The 12,121-nt window shown below is 42.4% G+C and overlaps 1 protein-coding gene across 1 annotated transcript in view; it reads left to right on the top strand.

Moving 5' to 3' along the window:
• LOC134220495 (protein phosphatase 1 regulatory subunit 3A) overlaps nucleotides 1-12,121 on the top strand; it is an 84,470-nt gene that overhangs the window by 59,533 nt on the left and 12,816 nt on the right. The window lies entirely within an intron of this gene.

Here is a 12,121-nt window from a genome sequence, read left to right as displayed (position 1 = left end):
AACGGAAGCGAATCGACCTTGCGTGTCGGATCGCTTGCACAGTCAATTAGAAAACACACAGAAGTGCCAATCTTTTTCGGGACATTTTTCGACAAAACAAAAAACACATTTTCGGGCTGGCATGCTACGCAATTCAAAACGAAAACAAATCAATGTGACCAAGTGTTAAGTGTGTACATAAAAACAAGCGGTACTAGCAAAAGGGAACCAAGCTAAATCTCAATATCTAGGCTTAGGCAGATCAACTACCACCACCACCACCTTCCTCTTCTATGTCAAGAAAAAATCATCATCACTGACCGCGGCAGTGGTGGCAGAGTAGTCGCCGAATGACACCACGGCCGCCCCCAATGACCAGAACAAGGTAACCGCTTGTTAGCTCTTGGTAGCTACGCAACCAATCACCGTAGTCTTTTCCGCCATTTTTTATTCACCGGTGTAATTCGTAGTTTTGTTTTTTTCTGTGTACACATTATTGTCCTCACGACCATACCCCGAATTCGGCTCTCGGTATCATCAGTAGACGTTTTGTGAGCGTTCTGAGTCCTGTATACACTAATCTGCCTTCACTAACATCCAGCGTTCGTATTCGGGTTCCTTCCATTTCCTCACACGTCGATGCGATGGTCTCTTTTATTTAGGTAGGGAAACTCGTTAGAAAACGACACACTTAACCTTAAAATTGGCCACATCTGTTAGAAATCAGCGTGATTCAAATTGTGCTTAAATCCATTTTTTTACATTCATGTATTCGTGTGCGGCTTAGAGTAGTGTCTGCTAACATTGACTAACGCTTGCTTTTATTGTATAAACGAAAGAACAAAAATAGAAACATCACACTGTAGAAGTAGTTTAGTAAGCGATGACAATGCAACAGTGCGATTTTATTGAATCAAAAATGGGCTTCTTCGATCGAGGTGGCAGTTGAAGAAAGAAGGGGAAACGGTCTTAAGCTGGTTTTATAACGGTCTTGAAGAGTAAATTATGCTCTTCAAGAGCGTTATAAAACTTAAAATGTTACTTGGGATGGGAAGACACATTATGCATAGTGTGCAGTAGTGTGAACACTCTAATCTAAAGAATAACGAAAAGAAACAGACGTACTAAATAGCGTAACTTGTCAAATGTTGAAAGGCGCTAAATACTCGCCGATGGTTGAACACTTTCTTTATGTGATAATCAACAATAGGCGATGATTTAAGCCGTCCAGTTATCTCACCATTTAGTCACCATTTAGTGCACATGTTGCATACCCACAAGCAATTGCTAGTTTATCCTTATTGAAATTCTCGAATTAAAACTTGAAAGTGACGGTTAGAAAATTTAATACTATCCAGTCATAAGAATCGTTATACTTTTCAAAAAGATCTATCAGATCGATGTCTGTCAAAAGTAAAATGCACAGATGTGCTGCATTTCCAATGCCCCGGGCTGAAAGGTGTCCCGCGAAACGTCCCGCATTTCTTATATTTGAAAATAATGTCCCCAAAACACAAAAACAAACGAATCAGCTGTCGCTTTAAAAACATTCGCAAGGCAAATTTTGATATGATAAATATTGCCTAATCCTAATGGAATGCATTTTATAAGACATTCAAATGGGTTAAAATCAGAAACGTCAAGATAAGAAGGCTTGTGTTTGCTTGTATCGAGATCTTTCCCATTCAAGACTTTACGAGTGCCGAAAAAGGCTGAAAAATGATTGGTTATTACTCTCCTGAAACACGGTTAAGAACCTTTTGCTGCTTATTTTTCAAGGGCTGAAATACTCTACGAAAAAGTTTGAAAAATATCATCATCTAGAATAATCTCTACAAAGTTTTGCATGAGTTATATGAACCGGTGCCATGTTACATTGAGTAAATTTTTCAGGAGACGCATTTTCCCAAAAACATTGAATAATAAATTCATATTTGCAATTTTTTGCAACTAAACTGTACCAACATGTTAGGACTGATGTGCCTAAAGATAGTAGTGAAAAATAAGCGAAGTTTATGACAAATTTCAAGTTTATTGGAACAAATTGCACATGTACCACTATTAATGGGAACAAAAGGAAACAGAAACCGAAAAACGTGGGACTTGTACATTTTTAAAATCATTCTAAACGGCAGTAAACTATCTTGAAATTCAAAATAGGATTAAAATCTGTTGTAAAAACAGTCATGTTGCCAAATTTTCTTTTAAATAAGCTGATTTTAGTGGGTGGAACTGTACATGTACCACTTTTTCTGGCAACGAAATGGCCATTGTGATATATGTACACCAGAAAATAAAATGTGCATATCTCCAGATTTAGTTGCCAAAAATCACTTTTTTGTTATTCCCTTACTAGATCTTTGCAAATAGAAGCCGTTGGCATAAAAAACTCAAAATTGACAAAAATGGTTTGTGTACCACTTTCGCTGGCACCGGTTCATATTTTGATTGGACGATGCTTCATCGATTTAATACGGATTATTCTCTGCACCATATTTTTTTCATGTGCTAGAGATTTTTTTAGATTTTTTAGGGGTTTTAAACTTTACTTGAATTTTAATCTTGATGTTCTACATGACCGACAGTGCGTTTTACGGGGTCTCGGTAATAATTTGAAAATGAAACAATTCCAGAGTTCTGATCTTGGTTGCCAGTATATTCAACACAGCGATCTAAGGGTTCTAGCCCAAGTAACAATCGAGGTTGTAAGAGAGTTTTATAACGTACTTCAGTACTTGTACATTCTCTTGTAGATAGCTATACAACCATGTCACGGCCAAATTGCAATAATTAAAACCTGATATGCGATCTAGTTCAGTTCCATTTCAGGAGTAACGATTCTATAATGCACTTCAAGTCTCACATAAAACATGCTGTATAAAACCTCCTCCAGACTTGGTGGTTTGGAGAACAAAGATATGATCACTTTATGACGTCGATACAACCTGTAGGCTAATAAATGAATTACACACGTTGAACACATGAATTACACACGTTTTTAACAAAATTTTGTATGATTCTCCATGTCTGTTCTCTGTGCCCTAGGTTTTATGCAATATTCTACAAAGCTTGACAGCTTTTGACCAAAACCAACATATAACTTACCTGCTGATTTTATGTCAGTTCCATTGTATACTTCTGACACAAGAGCATTATAGAACCAGAGGACTAGAGACGCTTTCCAATTTGCACCGAACCAATAACAGGATGATCCGGTTAAGGATCGGGCAGGCTATCATTGATAGTCGTCTGCTCTACGGCCTGGAACTCGCCTGTATCGCCCGCCATGACCTTATCGTACCTCTGTCGCCGACCTTCAACTCATACATTCGAGCCGCCTCTGGATTGCTGCCCTCTTCACCAGCCGAGGCAGGCATCTTGCCATTTAGCCATCATGTGCGGGCAACCATAAGGTCCAAGCCGCCTCTTCTGTTTCAAAAACCTCAGGAGAATACAGGATCCCTCTCCTTAATCGAAAGGGACCGGATACTACACACAATGGCCGACGTCGGCCCTCCTCCCATATGGCGCGAGTTCACTGGCATGGAGCGAAGAGCTGAAATTCCTCAAAAGCCAACATTAACAGCTCCATAGCTAAAAATTTCCGAACGGGTGACAACTCGGTGGCTATTGGAAAAACACAATAATTATTAAAACACAAGTAAACGGATGGACCCGTTTCAGGCCATTGAGTAGGCATCGAGGCCAACGGAACAAACATGACTATCTCGTGTTAGTGTCCTGTCATCGTTGCCACAGAATCTGCTCAACAGACATCCTGGGTTGTCCAGGAAGTGCGGGATTAGGGGCCACCTCCAACAGCAAACGAGGGAGGCAAGACTGCATCCCCGACCCGCTAAACCGTTTCCATTGCCGCCAAGCCCATCGTCGGTACAACCAGAAAGTAATGCTTCAAAGGGGGGCCAGTGCACAACGCACCCTCGAAGTTAGCTGCGTGTCCTTGCAGCATCGAACATCGTGACTCGCTTTTTTTAGAAGAACACCATGTAATCGTGCCAGCGCATTGCCGGCTTTCCAGGTGGCCTTACCACGCCCTATGACCTCCGAAGGTGGGAAGAGTCGACTTCGCGCCTGCCTCCCTCTGCACGACTGGTATCAAGAATGATGATGCCGCGTGCACCCCAAATTGACCTCTCTGCGATAGGGTCTGTTCGCCAACACACAGAGGGACTTTCCGACGCGGTGCCTACGCCTGCCCCAGCCTTGACGAGGACCCCTTTCCGTCCTCGGGCTCGGAACCCGCCCGGTTGACCGACGCCGCAAAAGCGATTAAACCATGTTGTTCTTCGCGTGGCCACCTGTTCGATAAAGGGATCGAGCTCGACCACAGGGCACCGGTATGACCCATGATGTCGACTCCGAACCCTTGGACCACCTCTTATTTGCGCCTGAACTAGCCATTTCTCGAGTCCACGCGCCACCTTCTGTGTAGCTCCGAGACGATTTGGACGATAGCCGATAAAACGGCGTTCCAGCCAACTTCATTTTTTCACATCCTCCGGACTAGGTTGTCCGGAGTAGTGTCCAGACCACATGTGGCAAGCATGTGGTCACGCATTGTGCGAAAACGCGGGCACACGAACAACACGTGTTCCGTCGTTTCCACTAAACCTGCGCACACCGGACGCAGGAGGTGGAAAGTGATTTCCCCATGGCGCCTCTTGACCAACGTACCTATATAGCTCCGGTATCAACTGTGGAACTGTCCCACGCACGCTGCCATTTGTCCATTGAGGCCAACCTGACAGTCCTACGGATGCCTCTCGTGCCGCGCATTTCTAAGCACTCTATGTCTTCACCGTTGACGATGACAATAGGCATCATACCGGTGATGACGCAAAGTGCATCGTGCGACACGGTACGGTACGCGCTCGCAACTCTTAGACACATGAGCCTATACGTACTTTCTAACTTCGTTCTGTAGCAGTTAATACGCAGGGCCGTGCCCCAAGCTGGCCGCCCATACCTCAGTATGGACAGAGCGACGCTAGCCAGAAGCTTGCGCTTGCTGGCATAAACCGCAGAGCTATTGGACATCATCCGGCACAATGCCACTATAGCTGTGGAGGCACGCTTGCAGGCGTAATTGACGTGGCTACCAAAGGTGAGCTTATCGTCGATCATTACCCCCAAGAGTTTGATGGAGTGTTCAGAGGTGACCGCGCAGTTGCCTGCCCTTATCACCGCTTGTTTTTCCGACTTTCGGTTGTTAACAACAACCACCTCAGTCTTGTGGTGAGCCAGTTCTAACTTCCTGGAACTCATCCACTCCTTCACAATTGCGATAGAGTGGGCTGCAGTCAACTCCACCTCTTCGATCGATTCGCCGTAGACCTCCAGCGTAATATCGTCAGCGAAGCCGACGATTACCACACCCACCGGGAACTTCAACCTCAAGACACCGTCGTACATGACGTTCCATAACACCGGATCCAGTATGGAACCTTGCGGAACCCCTGAGGTTATGTCAACGTACTTCCGACCCGCCTCCGTCTCGTATACCGGTACTCGATTCTGGAAGTAGCTTCCCAGAATCTCGTACAGGTACTCGGGAATTCCAAGACGCAGGAGCGCATCTGCAATAGCTGCCCAACTTATTGAGCATGCATTTACACACTAACCCAGTACACGTGCATTGTAGTTGCCAAACTACCACACGGAAGTGTACTGGAGTGTCGGACTCGACCATACCGGTAATACCGACTAAACTCCCTTGGGCTCCACCATCGTTTCCCCCAGGAACTACCTCGCAGTACTACTTCTGGGGGATGGCAGTACTAAGCGTACTCGCTCATTATCGCTCACACAGGCACTCGTCCCACGCGAGACTGACTTGGGTGCTCGCACACCATTCACTCCATTTGAGTCTTACTTGGATGCTCTCCCGGGCGCTCCGCTGCCATGCCTCGAGGTGTCAATAGCGGTAACTGCCTGGGCCTACAGATATTACGCTACGACACTCCTGCCTCAGCACGAGCAGATCAATCACACCACTGCCGAAGCAGACCACACGCTACCCTGCCGAAGCAGGGACACTCCCCATGCACCACATGTACACAACTGTAGGTGTGTGGGTACAACCCACTGCTACCCTGCCGCCAAAGCAGCTTCTCCAAAGACCATTCGCTCCATGTGACCCTTTTTCGGGTGCTCACTCTAACACTCCACTGCCATGCCTCGAGGTGTCGATAGGTACCTCGACTCCTACCTCAGCATGTGCAGTCCATACTCAGACTTCTGCTGCGCTTCGAGGTGTCAATAGCGGTAACTACCTGGGAGTTACAGATATTACGCTACGACACTCCTGCCTCAGCACGAGCAGATCAATCACACCACTGCCGAAGCAGACCACACGCTACCCTGCCGAAGCAGGGACACTCCCCATGCCCCACATGTGCACAACTGTAGGTGTGTGGGTACAACCCACTACTACCCTGCCGCCGAAGCAGCTTCTCCAAAGACCATTCGCTCCATGTGACCCTTTTTCGGGTGCTCACTCTAACACTCCACTGCAATGCCTCGAGGTGTCGATGGGTACCTCGACTCCTACCTCAGCATGTGCAGTCCATACTCAGACTTCTGCTGCGCTTCGAGGTGACAATAGCGGCGACACGCTATGACACTCCTGCCTCAGCACAACCAGATCACTCACTCCCTGCCGAAGCAGCTCACGCGCTACCCTACCGAAGTAGGTACACTCCACAACTCACTCTAACACTCCACTGCCATGCCTCGAGGTGTCGATAGCGGTATGTAGGGACCAATCAACGATACTACGCTACGACACTCTTACCTTAGCATGTGCAGTCCATACTCAGACTTCTGCTGCGCTTCGAGGTGACAATAGCGGTGACGCGCTATGACACTCCTGCCTCAGCACAACCAGATCACTCACTCCCTGCCGAAGCAGCTCACGCGCTACCCTACCGGAGTAGGGACACTCCCCATGCCAATTGGCACTCCCTGGGCTTGTGCTTTTGAAGCGGCACACAGTCGCTTTGGTAGAGTCTGCTTACGGACACTTGTGGTTTTTTGGGAGGGATTTTAGCAGAGCACACTGCTAAATCCCACCACGCCCTAGGCAGTTCTCCCTGACTCACAGACAGCTGGGGAGGGGTCGTCAAGCCCTTGGACATGGTCCATGCTGTCCCTGCTGTCCCTGCTGCCCCAACTTATTGAGCCTTGTTCTTGATGATCTGTACTGTATAGTCAACAAAGTTTTTTGCGGGACCTTGGTCATACTTTTGAGCTGGAATAATTCTCCCCGCACATCTAAAATACTTCAATCTAATATTGATCTCTTATGTGCAATGGAAATACCATGGAACCCCGATAATTTGAACGGTACCTCAATTAACGGGGTTCATTTTTAATTTGAACTTCTGGTTGCTCTATTTGCATCAGAATAAATAGTTTCTGCCTTCTCCCTTTGCTGGTTTGTTTTGATTCTGTGTTCCGTTTCACGATGTTTCATTTTTCTTTTCTCGATGCCATGTGCTAAATGACGTTTGAACCATTTTTAATTTGAACGATGAACGAATGATGAACCCGGTTCGGTTCAAATTAAAAAGTGTTCAGATTAAAAGCGGTCATACTACCGGGGTTCCATGGTACTGTAATGCGTCTATAATGGTGTAATGATGTACCAAGGGGCTAATCCATCTAATAAGATTTGTGGGGATATTCGTTGATTATTTAGAATATCAAGATCTGAACTTAAGGACAGTTTGGAGCATCGTTGATTTTCTGATAACACTGTAATGCATCTATGTTGGTGTTATGATGTCTAATCCAACTCATAAAAATGGTGAGGACATCGCACATCTTCTTTTTGATTATTTAGAATATTAGGATCTGAACTTAAGGGAATTTTGGAGTATTGTAGAAGCCCTGGAGATACTGTTAGATGTCTATAGTAGTACGAAACCCCGTAAAATACTTGGCAAGAGAATCGCAGATACGAGACGAGCCTGCCTTGGGCTGAAAGTCTCTTTAATAAAGATATATAAAAAAAGAATCGTAGATTCTATAGTATCGTATAGAGATGTACCATGCATAACAGATTTACAGATTTAAGCGGAGCATCGTGTTTATTCTTTAGTACATTAATATCACAGCTTGGGGCCCTCCTTAGCCGTGCGGTAAGACGCGCGGCTACAAAGCAAGACCATGCTGAGGGTGGCTGGGTTCGATTCCCGATGCCGGTCTAGACAATTTTCGGATTGGAAATTGTCTCGACTTCCGTGGGCATAAAAGTATCATCGTGTTAGCCTCATGATATACGAATGCAAAAATGGTAACTTGGCTTAGAAACCTCGCAGTTATCAACTGTGGAAGTGCTTAATGAACACTAAGCTGTGAGGTGGCTCTGTCCCAGTGTGGGAATGTAATGCCAATAAGAAGAAGAAGATATCACAGCTAAAGCAAAGTTTAGATGCTCTGATCCATCGTTTTGCTCATAACCATACCTGTTCAATGTATTTCCAGGATAGAACAGTTCATTTTGAATAACTTTGCTGAAGAAAGCTCCACTCTATCTTATTCTGACAGCATTTAATTCTTCTGTGATACATAATGACTCATATGTATTGAACCAGTTAAGGAAATAACACAGAAATAACGTTTGAAACGTATCGACGCCATTGTGCCAATTCTCAACGAACCCAATCTACTTTATGTCGCTTCAGTCTCACTTGGGGTCATAACAAGTATAAGAGCTTGATCTGGCGTGGCAGCAATTTTGAATACATTCGAGCCACCTGATTGGAAAACGATAAGATGAGTTATGTTCAGAAGTTGGTTTTGGAAATTTTAATTATGCAATACTTGACAGATTAGAAGTATTGCCTTTACCGCACTTCAGTTATATGTCCAAAGGAATTAATTAATTTTTAGTTCCGCAATGGCTTAAAAATCATCTGGCACAATAATTAAAAGTAATCTTACTTTGAAAACAGGGTAATTCCAAAAACATCGAACTGTCACTTTCAGGTTTAATTCGAGATTCATTTGGAAAATGAGACAGAGCTAAGGATCCACGAAAAGGATTCGTTTTAGCAACCAATTGCAAGTGGAAGCAATTCTTTCAAACTAGTCGATTGGCATTTCTTCAACTTTAAGTCTGCTTGTCTGTGGCACGACTGTACAGCAAAGGTGCGCGACCTTGCAGCGGTCAATTTGCGCGCGTGCAACGTACTTCCCGCTGTGCGATAGTTTGCTATTTGTGAGCGCACGGCTACGATGCTCTCGCTCGCGCCCACATAATGCATGCACTACTCAATGGTTTCGTGGCCCATCACGGGAATTGGTATGGAATTACTATAGGTTGTGAATCCTATACTTAATCGAGCACTATTATAGATATTTAACAACGTGTTAATTGAACGATTAGCTTATGGGTCGGATGGATAAACGAATCATAATTTGAACAACTGCACTGCGCTGAGAATGTTTACCGTTCTATCGGCACTAAGCAGTCGAACAGGTTGACAACCGGTTTATTATTACGATATTTTCTTCAACTTCCTCAAATATGGTTCTACTTCCATGCATTCTAATTATATGATCAATTGTCGTCAAGCTGGTATGCATCTACTTGTGCTGTCTATATTCGCATAATTGTCCCACATGGATAAGAATTCCAGCAAAGATGGGACTGAAATGCGAATACAGGCACTGTGCGTCATAACAGAAATCGATACCGTCTGATCCAGTAACGGCGAGATAATTACACCGCCCCAGACCTAATCGAAGCCATCTGGAACATTCGAGAAGTGTCCCATCGCAGTAGGCTTATCACAGAAGCCAATTCCACAGGAACTGGTTTCCGTGATGCAATTCAATGGTGTTGCATCAAAACAGATCGTATCAGAATCTCTTCTGGATTTTAGTTCTTCCGGGACTCAGACGAGTATTCTGATTGCATCATTGCTTTATCATTTCTTTTTTAGGCACTTCTGAACCACTCTTATTTTTTTTTTCAATGTTCGTTTATCGTTTAATTAATCTTAAATTATCTTGTTATATAATATATAATGTTATGGCTGTTATACGGCTGTATTGGAAGGTTGAAGACAATATCTCAGCATGTAATAAAGAATGAAAGCAAAAAAGCTTTTCTTTGTCGTCTGTTAGGTACTACCTGTTAGTAAAGCCTGTCCACATTATTATCCACGCAGTTTATCATAACCAGCATTTGATTTTTGACCAATGAATCAGGCAGGTAAGCCTTTCTTCTTATTAACTAGAGGAGTGGTTACATACCGCTCGGTGTATTCACACTCAAGTGCATCGGATATCGCACTTATCAGTGGCTCAATGGCTCTTTGATGTTGATCCATTGCATGACGGCTGTTTTTGTCAACATCGTACCATATCAAAGGCACTTGTTACTGTTGCTATCCCTATTATAATTGTAACTAAATATCCTAAGAAAGTGATTTATAAGCGATCCAATGTTCCTTCTGAGTGAACATCTTGAATTGCTTCTAATATATGATTTTTATACATGGGCTGTGGAAAGGTCATAACAAACGATTCATGCTTGGTTTATATTGATAGAACGCCGTTCTATCGTAACTTATTATGCAAATAAAATTCATTTTGGTTATATTTTTTTTACTCAGATGTCTTTAGACCAAAACATCTATGTACATGATAGAATTTGCTTGAGCTTGAGCTTGAACCAAAACATCTATGTACATGATAGAGCAAATAAACTGTTGAGGCAAATTGTGCATCTGAAAGATCTGTCAAGCTAGGGCATAGCGAAACACTCAAACGCGTATTAATTAATATCCTTAATATTTATAATTATTTTAATGCATATTTTTCTTTAAAAATAAATCAAGGAATGCCAATTGCTTGGTTGTTAACAATTGTTTATTTTTGAGATTGAAGTTACCCGTCGGTTTATGTTTTTGTCCTTTATAAGTTACGGGTAACTTGCTGTATATAAAAACAAAAACGTCATTCATGAATTACTCGTAAACATTATAGAAATAATACCAAATAATACGACAGGAAGTCATTGAGTTTGAAACATTCCACTCTAATGTTACGAGATTGGTGAATGATGCCATATATGCTTTGTCTACTGACAGTTTTTAGTTAAATCATAAATAGTCAAACTGAAGATTATATAGATTTCTTTCAAACGTACTAACTTTATTTTTTGCCAAGAATAATCAAAATCAATGTTTTATAATTTGTTGCGTATGTTGTCTATTGTTAAAGCTTTTTCCTGTATTTCATTGTTGAGCATATAGCGCAAGAGACGTGGAAGAACGCCGAAAAGTAAATAATTCAAATAAATAGATACTGAAAATAGCAACAACAATTTCTATTTTTGACTGGTTCCATACATGCATCCCGAGCACGTGGTTCAACGGTATTCGGATTCGTAAGCAAGGTCTACAACGTTCTAGTGTTCAATTTACGAGCATGTGTCTTGTTATATAATAAAATAACGAGGAAATAGTAGAGAACAATGTTTTCACTTCTATGCAAATGATTATCCAAGAGTTTTTATTCAAAAGAAAAAATAGTAGTAAAGTGGAAATTTCTCTTGAGCCAAAATATTTACTGGAAATAAAAAAATGCTTGGGTGACGAAAAAACGAAAAAAAAACGATTAGCAACATTTCGTCACAACAGATGATTTAAATAAAACCAATAGACATGATTTACACGAAAAACATATATCTGTACTCTTACATCAGATTGCGATCTCCGAGGCGCATTCGGAAGATAATGGGAAAAACTTAGTTTTGAGATATTAGGCGCAACATATTTTCTTAAGATTGTGTAACATAACTTCGCTTGAAATTTGACTTTTTTCCTAAAATTTCCCAACCGAAAAAAATGATCAAATAAACAGGACCCTAAATCTCTATTCTTCTAATGAATAGTGTTGAAATTTTTAAAAATATATTTGGGATGGGTTGAAAAATTCTAACTTCTGTTCAATCCTTGAAGTAACCGTAATCGAGTATGAATTGCCTGGGTCAAAAGTTTTAGTCGCATTTCGAAAAAGTATTTTCTCTATATCTATTTTTAGTTTCACTCATATTTACCGTCATTAATATGTCCGTAACAAAACTAGATCTAAAAATATGTAGGAT

The sequence above is a fragment of the Armigeres subalbatus genome, chromosome 3 (assembly GCF_024139115.2).
Source record: "Armigeres subalbatus isolate Guangzhou_Male chromosome 3, GZ_Asu_2, whole genome shotgun sequence".
Classification (NCBI taxonomy): Eukaryota; Metazoa; Arthropoda; class Insecta; order Diptera; family Culicidae; genus Armigeres; species Armigeres subalbatus.
This window is presented reverse-complemented; position numbering and strand designations above follow the sequence as displayed.